Raw genomic sequence first — 8,849 nt, 5'->3', positions numbered from 1 at the left:
TGGAGGGGAAGGGATTTGCAAGGTTAATGGGAAACTTCCAGGAGGTGCAAACATCTGCCAGAATGTGCACTGAGCGGGAAGGGACTTTGCTACAAAAGGGTGCTTAAAGTGAGATGAACAGGAGAAGTGGCTGCATATGTGCTTTGAGAGGGTCTGATTTAGGTAGTTACCCAGAGCTGTGTGGCTTTATGGCAACCCATCGAATACTGACTATGGAATTTTATCTGTGAGTTTCAAACCTTTTTCTGAAATGTTCAGAACCCCAGGATTTATGATAAACAAACTTATCTTTGCTGCGATTCCAGTTTCCCAAGGAGACCAAGAGAATTCCCTGAGGTCAGATCTAGCACAGAAACACTCTGGTTTTCTCCTTCCTCTTACTTTGCAGACCTCCCCACTTTTTTCAGATCTGAGGACCACCTGTTCTCACACTTACGGCCTCCTGCTCTCTCCCTTAGTGTCTATCAGCCTGTGTTGGATTTTGTGGATCCACAGTGGAGCAGATGGCTTTGGAGCTTTTGCTCCCAGTTTGGCTTAGTTTTAGCTCAGCCTTGTCATTTTGAATCAGTTACTTGATCCTCAGTTTTACTGCTTACAAAGGAAGAATAACATTTCTGATTTTAGTAACTCACCATGTGCATGAACAAACAAGAGCCCATGAAATGCACACATGTAGTCAGTGCGCTATGAGGATCGCTTTTAGCTTCACATGACACTGATAGAAGAATGCCAAGGCTGTGTTTAGGTGCATGCCACTCTGGCCAGCCTGCCTTTGAGGACTGTATTAGTTTCAATTTCCCTGTAACAAGTTACAGAAACATAACCTGCTTTATAGTTTCCGTGGCTCAGATGCAAGTATAGATTAGCAGTATCCTCATATTTTATTATGAGTCAGCCAGGGCTGGAGTCTTATCTGAAAACTCACCAAAGGAAAACTTTAAGTCTTAATTAATGTGACTGTTGGCAGAATCCAATAATTTGCAAGTTATTCTAGACTGGATATCTATTTCCTGTTGGTTTTTGTCTGGAAGCCAGATTTTGTTCATTGCCATGAAAGCTTTTCCATGGGTGATTTGTTTCATCCAAAATAGCAAAGAGAAAGTTTACCAGCAAGATGAAAGTCAGATTCTTATGTGCTCCACTCAGAGAAGTGACAGCCTGCCATATTTTGGTATTCTGTAGGTCAGTAGGATGCATTCCAGAAGTCAAGATAGCACAAAGGAAGGTAGAAATCACTGCTGGGAGGAGAATCTCACATCAACTCTTCTCAGAGGACATACACAAGAGCAACCAGAGCTGACACTCAGGACAAGGGCAATGGCACTCCAAGACAACGAGCATGTAGATCTGCCATAGCTCTGAAGTGACTCTGTCCAGGTCAGGCCAGAACCTGTGTACACTCCAATATGGCAGTAGCTCTCCACAGTTCTAGGACTAAGCATCTTCTCGACATCAGTCCCACATCTGTCATACACTTTCCATGCCCCAATATGTTAAAGCGATCTGTTTGGTAATGGAAATTTATTCAGCCAAAAGCAGAATGAAGTCCAGTCATTTACAGCAAAATGGGTGGGAATAAATGACATTATGCTAAATGAAGCAAGGTAGACACAGAAAGACAAACACCACACATCCTTTATCATATGGTAATGTAAAATTGAACCTGAACATGGAATACATATCGCCAGAGAGTAGAAATTAATATTTCAGTAAATTTAAATTAATAAGAACAGAGGGTTAGTATCTGAGGAAAGTGTAGTTGTATGTCAGAAAAAAAAACTTTGGACATACAGTTTGTTGGAATGAATGAGATGCATGGAAGATTCATGAAATGAGACAAATCTAAGAATCTGCTTGCTTTTATTATAAATACATGAAGTCCCTCATCCTTGTCTTCTATACGTTTATTAGATAGTAAATGAAGCACAATGTAACTTTACTGAATTATAAAATCTCTACAACATAAAACACTTTGATATATACTTGCATTTCCTTGGGAGGAAGACATGTTAATATGTGGTGGGGGTTGATTTACCCCTCGTGCTTAGTTTCTGCCAGAGCCTGGCTGTATCTTGGTCTGTCTCAGGCTCTGCTGAGAATAGTGTTCTGATGAAGGTGTCCTGAGCCTTTCTGGTCTTTTGGTTTTCGTAGACTCTTGTGGTAGATTTTCGTATTGCCGCCCCAGGAAGGGAGAAGGGAACCTCGCAGCGGCTGGCATACCTCTAGCATTTGCCAAGAGAGTGGAGGCCCTCTAATCTCCAGGCCTGTGCTTCTTTCACAGGCATATGTAGCTCCAATTGATATTAAGGGTCAAGCAAGGTCCTTTATGGGCCCTGGGATGTGAGGCTTATTTCTTGCCAGGGGAGTTGTTATGGTTGGTATCACAGGGTTTACAGTCCCCAGGAACCATGTCCTGGGGCTTTTGAGTTTAAATGGAGGCAATTCATAGGCTCCAGAAGACCTGTAATGTTTGTAAGAATCGCAGAGCTAGCTCTCAGGTGCCTCAAATCAAGCCTTGGTTTTGCAGCTGTTGTAGGATCCAGACTGTCAACATGAGCTCTCATTTCTGGGAGAGACCAGAGAGCTAAATAAAATCCTAGCGTTTTGCTAAAGATACAGCTCTCTAGACTTCTTGAAAACAATGAAAAATGACCTTTCTTCGTAATAGTCTCCTACCTCTTAAACTGAGACAAAACTTTCTAGAGAAACGTGGAACTTGAGGAACTTCAGTAGATAATACAGTTTTTGAGAACAAATAAAACATTTAATGTTTAGCAGGAACCAGACTGGAATTGTTTAACCAACACTTAACTTTATATTTATGATGGTTTAGATATGTGTGCATGGTGTTTTTTGTGTATGTTTGTGCATATGTCTGATGTACTCTTATGTATATGAATGTTTGAATGCCATCTGTTATATATGAGGATAAGTGCATGCTGTTATGTGTTTATATACACACATATAATTTATGTGTGGATTTATTCATATATCTATGGATGCTTATCCTTATAAGTGGACATGTGAATGGGAATGTTTTTATGCATTTATATGAGGTATGGATTTGTATATATGCATGAATATGTATATGCTTATGTCTATGTGAATGTATGTGTGTGTACGTCCCTCTATGTGAATGTGTATGTGTGTGCTCATGTGTTTATACATGTGTGTATTTATTTCCACTTTCACTAGAGCCATTAGAGAACTCTCTTTGGAGAAGCTGAGTGGGAAAGCAAAGACAGGATGATTTCCAAGTGAGAAGGCCTTGAGTTAGAGACGAATGTGATATACAAAAGGAATATAGTGAAGGGCATGGTTGAAGAATCCATTGTTCCCTGTGTGGTAGAGGGAAATGAGAGGAAGAGGCAGGCCTAGGCATCTCAGGACCTTGTGGAAACTGAATGTACGGTCTTGAATTTGAGCTAAACCTGTTGGACACAACTTGAGGTTTTGAGTAGAGAATGAATCCTAATTTACAGTAAATAATTATAATTTTAGCTTTCGTAGGGAGTTGGGAGAGGAAGCAGGAAGGGCAACTAACCTACTGAAAGCTTTAATAGGAACCTGGAGTAGGGATGGTGCACTAAGGGATTGGTGTTGCATTCTACCTTGGGGCTGGCAATTATGCTGAAGAGGTATGTGTGAGGGGTAAGAGAATAATAATAGATTGTGTGCACTTTTTTATTTCATGGTTTGAGACACTGACTCCCATTTTTGCTGCAGTTTCAGCTGATTGGATTCAAAAGAGCAGTCACCGTAATTTAACTTGGGTCACTATCGTCAAGCACTAGGCCCCTTGAGTGGCCTCAAACTGACCTTGTCCTGGTATTCTGGGTGCAAACACATTTTTGCCTATATTTGTGGAAGGCTGTAAGCCCATTATAGGCATGTGTGGTGGAGATGAGTCTTGAAGGAAGAATTAGAATAATCAGATAGGTGAGAAAAACTTCTTAGTATTGCCCGCCTCTTCCTCTAGGTATAACAAAAACATGGCCAGCACTTCTCCAGGATATCTTCTCTTTTATCTAACAAGGGTTCTATAACCTTTCAATAGTATCACAGGCTAGAAACCAACCTTTGGCTCTTCTTGTTTGGGAGGTATTTAAATTTAAGCCACAACAATGGCAATTCTACTGGATGTTAAAAGATGAGAAAAAAAGTCCCTGAAGTAGAGATGAGAGGAGTTAATGAATTCCAAACAGAGGAAAGGGCAAATGAACAGAAACAGAGCCTGGAAGAGGTACATGTTCAAGACTAACAAGAGCCTATGAGCTCTTCTGGGATAGATAGAGAAGTAGACTGGGACAAAATTGTATGGAATTTGAGCACTGTGCTTAGGAAAGAGCATTCAAGGCCACTCGTACAGAATGATTGATTAGTTAGATAAGCTTCCTTGTCACCTGTGGGCACAGATCACTGGCACCCTCACTTTCCTGCTTCCTGGAGTCTTACATTAACATGGAGTACTGGAAAGACAGCAACTGGAAGAAACTACAGCCTTAGTTTGTTTTCCTCCTAGTTTGTATCCTATTGTGATACTCTCACAAAAACAACCTCAGGGACTGTGGTGGTTTGAATCAGAATAGTTCTCACAGGCTCAGCTTTAATTCTTGGTTCCTACTTGGTGGAACTATATGTGAAGGATTGGGAGGTGTGGCCTTGTTGAAGGAGTGTGGCACTAGGGGGCATACATTGAGGTTTCAAAAGACACCTGCCATTCCCAGTCTCTCTCTGCCTGCCTCCCACTTGTGACCAGGATCAGCTAATGCTCCAGTTCCATGCTTGTTGGCCTGTAGCCATGCTCCCTGTCATGAACTCTATTCTTTGGAAACTGTAAGCCCCAAATACACTCTTTCTTCTATAAGTTGCCTTGGTCATGGTGTCTTCTCACAGCAAAAGAGATGTAACTAAGATAGGGAGATAGGGCTTTATTTGACTTTCCATTCCAGAAGGGTCTAGTCCATCAGGGGAAGACATAGAAGCAGGCTAAGCAGGATTAGTGGGAAGAACAGGAAGTGGTCACATTGCATTCACACCCAGAAGCAGAAAGTGAAGCAGAAGTATAGTCATGCCATAAAGCCAAAAGGCCTGCTCCCAGTGATCCACTTCTTCCATTAAGGCTCCACCTCTAAAAGGTTCACAGCCTTCCAAAATAGCACTCCAAGCTAGGGACCTAGTGTTCAAACATGTGAGCACATGGGGCAAATTTCACATTCAAGCCACAACATCTACATGCATACCATTCAAACATTAGTAAATCAACGTTGGCTTTCCTTGGTTTATATTTGAAAGTGCTGTGTATTATATTGATTTGTTTCTTATATTCTCAGTTTTCCAATGTTTGGAAGTTCATCTCTTCTTCCTTCTTTCTCTCATTCCAGCTTTTTTTCCTTTCTCATGTACTTGGCAAACTTCTAACAATGTGTCTTCTATGCAGTCTTACTATTACCTAAGGCTTTATGCTATATTGAGAAGACACTGACTTTGATCTTTTGCATATCTGGGTTCATATTGGCTTCAGTTTTGAGCTGTCACTTACTCTTATCCTTTATTTTTCTGAATATTCTGTGGGCAATCACACTTAATTTAGGCTTTCTAGAAAACTGAAGTTTGGGAGATATTTAATAACTGCTAAGCATATTAATCAATAACCAAGGGATATCTTCAGATCAACATGTTTTGGATGGTATAAATCAGAAATATGTTCTCTTTAGAATTAATTCTGTCCAAAGTATTCAATATAAAGTAAATACAAGGCTAGAGTATTTAAGTGATAGCTCAATTTTAAAAATTAATGAATTAAAAGGAATTGAGAATATTGCCTAGTATATAGTCAACATCAGTCAAAGATTTCTTGCACAATTACCCATAGCTGCTCAATTACCTGTGGTCTCATAAAAACTGTCATATAGGTAATGTTTTGGTATGAATGATGGCGTCTCCTAATTATTCAACATACTGTGAGATTGGGTCCTTGGAGAGTGGTTGGGTCATAAGGGTTCTTCTTTATGAATGAGAAGAGTATCTTCATCAGCATGTTCACAAGAGCTGTTTTACCATACTGCCTTGAGAAAAGGCAGGAAGAACGTACCATGTAGAAAGCACAGAAGTGTCATCATCGAATCTGCTTCTCCTTGTTACTGGACTTTTATGAGCCATAATTTCCTATTGTTTATCAATTACTCGGTCCAGAGAGTTTGAGGAGGCTAAGGCATGTAGAGTTATCATCATCATCATCATCATCATCATCATCATCATCATCATCATCATCATCATTATTATTTGCAATTGAACCCAGTGAGTTGTGCATTTTAGCCAAGTATTCTATCATTGCGCTGCACCCCAGCTCTCTTTTAAAGATAATTTCTCCTCCAAAATGTGTATTTTAGAAATTAATCTTATTGGATCTTTGAGTCAGCAGTCAAGGAAAGCTATACGTTTTGGTTTGAATGGTTTGACTGGTGTTTCAGAAATATTTCCTGCTCTCCTCTTGTGGATGGGGTAAATGTATCAGCCCTTTGATGTTGACCCTATTCACATGGCATAATTTGGCCAAAAGAATGTAAGATAATGAAGGTAATGGACTCTGAGCAGAGACTTAATTGTACTCATGTGGATTGTTTTGGGTCTGGGTCTTGATTCCAGTGATGGCTGTGAGAAAACCATGTCCCTGAAAATGAAAGACAAACTGGATGAATCTAAATCTTACCCATTGCTTGAAGCCAAGCCCAGCTGGTAAGTTTATCCAACTATGATAATGCATATTGTTGCTAGCCTCTTTTTCATGACTCACTTGTTATGAAGTGTTGAGAAGGCAGTTGATTCGTGGACTGTGCACACCTTTCTTATTTAGTGGTCAAGAAGGTGCATCCCAGGGTACTCAGTTAACATTGTTTACATATGCCCCATGTCTGAACTTTGTAGACATATTTGCTTCATATTGATTTGTGTGCATTGGGTTCTTAAGCTTTGTAGGTGGAAGATAGCAGAAAGTCCTTTAGTTGAAAACATCACCTTTTAGATGAAGGAAGCAAGAGAGAAATCAGTTTAGTTAAATTTCCAGGCATCATAACCCACCCTCCTGAACACTTTTAATTTTTTCCAAGTGACTTTCAATAATTTAATGAATCAGAGGCTTCATGATTCTGTGACGCATGTCAGTGCAGAGAGAATTGATGGTAGGCAGGAGGGTTAGGTAAAGGCCTGGAAGAGCGGTGCTGAGGGGAGTTGGAAGTGATAGGTTGGTCAGGCATTTGCCACGGCTGGAAATAAAGACTCTTCTCATTTGCACAATCATGGGACTTGTTCAAAGAGTTTCTGTGGGAAACAAGGGATGAAATTAAGCCATGGAAATTTTTGGCCAAGTCATGAAAACACATTTTCCAAAAAAGCTGTTAATTTGATGGTGGAATGAGTCACAGCCCATGGGAAGGGCTGAAAGTCACATCAACAGAATTACTCAAAACTTAACTGGACAATAAAAAATGTATGGTTAAGGCAAACAGCCCTACATGGTCAGGCCAAGCAGACACTGTGTCCCTGTATGAACTTTTCCTTTGCATTTCAGGCCAATTCTACGTGGAAAAATACCTGGTACCTCAGGTCCTGAGCAAAGTGGGACCCAGTTATTTCAGAGTTGGAGAACTTCTCAGTTTCACTTGTCTTCAGGGTCAAATTGTTGAATAGTGACCAGAACTTCCCTGCCACTGTGATGATGTGCCTGGTACCTACCAGTTGATCTTTAGAAAATAAAGTTACTGACTAAGGTAAACTCTGAATTTACCAGTTTGAGGAAAAGAGAATAAGGTATCTATTCATTAATAAGGACATTCTGGTTGAGTTGCCTTAGTAGAAGTGGGCAGGAGGAAGTTTAAGAACTAGAAACCTTCAATAAGTTTGTTTTTAGATATACAGTGGCATTACACCACTTTACTCTATCATTTTTTTTTAAAAATGAAAGTGCAATAAATCTTCACATCCTGATAAACTATAGAATTTCTGGTAGACACCAGTATGACTTCATCTCTTAGTTCAACTACAGCTGTTCAGGGAAGCCTTTCCCATATGCTTGGTTTAGGATGTGTGGGACACTTAAAGCTCTAACTTCTCCCTCACAGGACATTTTGTTTTGACCTGCATAGTATGTTCAAGAGCATAATGACTCCAGTAACACCTGTCTTCCTCAATAGCAGACAAGTTCCTCATGTAGTGGAAACATAAGTCAGGTAGATACTCTTGGTTTTCGTTCATCATTTGTAAGAATCTGTTTATAATGCTTCTGAAATATAATTGATCTAATAATCTCTTCAGTGGCTTTAATAGTTCTCTGGGTTAGTTTTGACCCCTGGAGTTCTTTATGCCATAGGCTCTTGCTCTCCACTTGGACTCTTCTCTTTTTCCTTTCCTGATGGAGCTCAAGTCTCTTACCAAACTGAACTTCTTCATCTTTTCCAGTGGAAGGCACTGAGTAATTCTCTTTTCTTCTCAGTATTCTCAATTTCTCAATATTCTGAGTTTCTATTAGTTTCCAATGACTTTTATTAGAGGTTACTACATGTGTGGAGGTCCAAACTACAGTTCTGGAGGTTTGTAGTCGAGGTCCCTCCAGGGCCATGCTCCCTCTGGAAGATATCTCTTCCTAGTGATATTGGAACTTATTGGCTTTGGCCACATCTCTCTGCTGTCATTTTATCTCTATAGAATGTCACAGTGATTGCTTCATCAAGATGAAGAGTGCCCAGGTTCCTCAATTGAGCTTCACCCACCAGACTTTTAACTACACCAAAAAGACTATGCATTGGAAAGTACAATTGCCAGGGTTTCCATGGAAACCAGAGTACAAAGAG

At 40.1% G+C, this 8,849-nt stretch overlaps 1 long non-coding RNA gene across 1 annotated transcript; it reads left to right on the top strand.

The window, feature by feature from the left end:
- The first annotated feature begins 6,656 nt into the window (after nt 1-6,656).
- On the top strand, nt 6,657-8,849 carry LOC116069399. Its single transcript, XR_004110013.1, has 3 exons — nt 6,657-6,738; nt 7,571-7,769; nt 8,704-8,849. It is a non-coding gene; the product is annotated as an uncharacterized LOC116069399 (long non-coding RNA).

This window comes from Mastomys coucha, unplaced genomic scaffold (genome assembly GCF_008632895.1).
Source record: "Mastomys coucha isolate ucsf_1 unplaced genomic scaffold, UCSF_Mcou_1 pScaffold22, whole genome shotgun sequence".
NCBI lineage: Eukaryota > Metazoa > Chordata > Mammalia > Rodentia > Muridae > Mastomys > Mastomys coucha.
The sequence above is the reverse complement of the archived record's forward strand: the minus strand, read 5'-3'. Positions and strand labels throughout refer to the sequence as shown.